This window comes from Mizuhopecten yessoensis, unplaced genomic scaffold (assembly GCF_002113885.1).
Source record: "Mizuhopecten yessoensis strain PY_sf001 unplaced genomic scaffold, ASM211388v2 scaffold371, whole genome shotgun sequence".
NCBI lineage: Eukaryota > Metazoa > Mollusca > Bivalvia > Pectinida > Pectinidae > Mizuhopecten > Mizuhopecten yessoensis.
Window position 1 is genome coordinate 1,050,068 of NW_018403513.1, and position 2,561 is coordinate 1,052,628.

Genomic DNA, 2,561 nt, shown 5'->3' on the forward strand with positions numbered 1-2,561 from the left:
GAATAGGCTGAAATCCTATAGAAGACACAGTGGCTATCCTCCACCATTAGACAGCAACATACAGATGTCAGTGCATTCTCGGGGGGCTGAGCGGATATGGTAGTTGATTGCATTGTACCCGTCCGTCCTTCCATCCTTCTGTCCTTCCGCCTTGGCTCTATCCCCGACATACACTCGGGTAAAACACAATAAAAGGCCCAGGTAGAAAAGTTGAATGATCTAGAGGCTTCACAATAACACACATCATTGCACAACTTTTGTTTTAAGTTCAAAATTTGTAGACTAGGTTGTTGGATATTGACACAAAATTTCAGCTATTTCTGACCAAGCATTTCTGAGAATGTGTATAATAATGTATGGAAAATGTGGCAATTTCGAACATTATTCTGTTGCACTTCAAATTTAAGCATTTTTTTGCACAACTAATATTTAATAAACGGTGTTTTTGACCTCCCTGGAGGCAGAGAGGTGGGGCCCAATAGGGAAAATAGAGGTAACACGTTTAAAATCCTTCTTCTACCATAGGCATTAAGGGATTTTATACTAATTTAGTCTGGAGCATCCTTGGGCCAAGGGGACTCAATTTTGTATAAGCAGTGTGTGTGCATGGTCTCCCAGGGTGCAGAAGGGTGGGGCACAATAGGAGAAATAGAGGTAAAACCTTTAAAATCCTTCTTCGACCATTGGGATTATGGGATTTTATCCTTATTTAGTCTGGAGCATCCTTGGGCCAAGGGGACACAATATTGTATAAACGGTGGGTATGACCCCCCTAGGGGCATAGGGGTGGGGCTCAGTTTGAAGTTTGCTCCTGTTTTATCTCAAGAACTGGATGGATCTTTCTAAATTTCATATGTACTTACAACACATACCATGGAGTGCTATATCTTTACTTCATACCAATTATTTTAAACATACTCAGGTGAGCGATACATGCCCTCTGGGTCTCTTGTTTTTCACTGTCAGAGCACACAGTTGGGTGTAACTTCATACCTGGGGCATGAGTTTACTTAGGTGAGGCGGTGTGTCATGTATCAAAAGTAGGTCACTGACCTATATTTTTAGCTCACCTGCCCAAGGGCAAATGAGCTTTTGCTGTGGTGCGGCGTCCGTCAACTTTCCCCTTTAAACAACTTCTTCTCAATAATAGAGAGGCCCAGAGACCTGATATTGGGCCTGTAGCATGCTGGGGTGAAGGGTTACCATGTTTGCTCAAATGAATTACCTTGACCTACATTCAATGTTACAGGGGTCAAAAAGGCTAAAATCTTTAAACAACTTCTTCGCAATAATTAACCAAGAAGCCCAGAGACCTGATATTGGGCCTTTAACATGCTGGGGTGAAGGCTACCAACTTTCTTCAAATGAATGACCTGGACCTATTTTCGAGGTCACGGGGGTCAAATAGCCTATAATCTTTAAATGATGACTTAATAACCAAGAGACCCAGAGACCTGATATTGGGCCAGTAGTATGCTGGAATGAAGGGCTACAAAAGTTACTTAAATAAATAAACCTATCCTGTTCATATATTTGAATAAAGTGGTAATCAGCTTAGCATCCACATTAATGACCTAAAGTGTTAATACTGTTGCCTTAGAAGCAGGTGAGCGATACAGGCCCATTGGGCCTCTTGTTTTAATCAAGTTTTTCCGGCCCCCTAGTCGTTCCATGCCCTAACCGGTCCATCCTTAGTCGTTCTGGCCCCCTAGTCATTCCGACACCTTTATATAATGTCTGTACGTCAACAATTTCTTCAAACGACTGATTGGAATTTAACTAAATTTGATTGGCAGCATCCCTAGGTGGTGGAGATTCAAAATATCAATCATATTTGGTCAGAAGCCAAAAAGGGTTATTTGACTATATTGCTTTAAGCGGCTTCTTCTCTGGAACTAAGAGATGGATATCAACTATTTGACTTGAAGCATCCCTATATAGCTAGGTGGTGGGGACTCAAAATTGTACAAATGGTGGGGCTGAGGGGTAGGGCCAAAGGGGGGCAATTTGCCTATATTGCTATAAACGACTTCTTCTGTAGAACTATGCCATGGATATCAAACATATTTGGTCGGAAGCATTCATGGGAGGCAGGGATTCAAAATTGTACAAATGGTGGGACTGAACCCCCCCCCTCCCCGGGTTAAGGGGTGGGGCCAAAAGAAGTGTATTACTTGGAAATGGTTGCGATCCCCACCGTATTACCATATATATACAATTGCTGAGTATAAAGAGAAGAATGCACATTTGCTTCCAGGATGGCCCTGGGGTCTGGCCCCACCCTTGGAGACATAGTCCCTGGGTCATAACTTTGAAACGATTGAGATCCCCACCCAAAACCTCTATATACAAATGCTGGGCATAAAGAGACGAATGCAATCCTGATATTAGAATTGACCCTGGGGTCTGACCGAACCCCTAGGGACGTAGTTTCTTAGTCACAGCTTGGAAACAGTTGAGATCCCCAACCTATAACCATATACAATTGCTGAGTATTAAGAGATGAATGCACATACGCTTCCAGGATGGCCTTGGGGTCTACCCCACCCTTGGAGACTTAA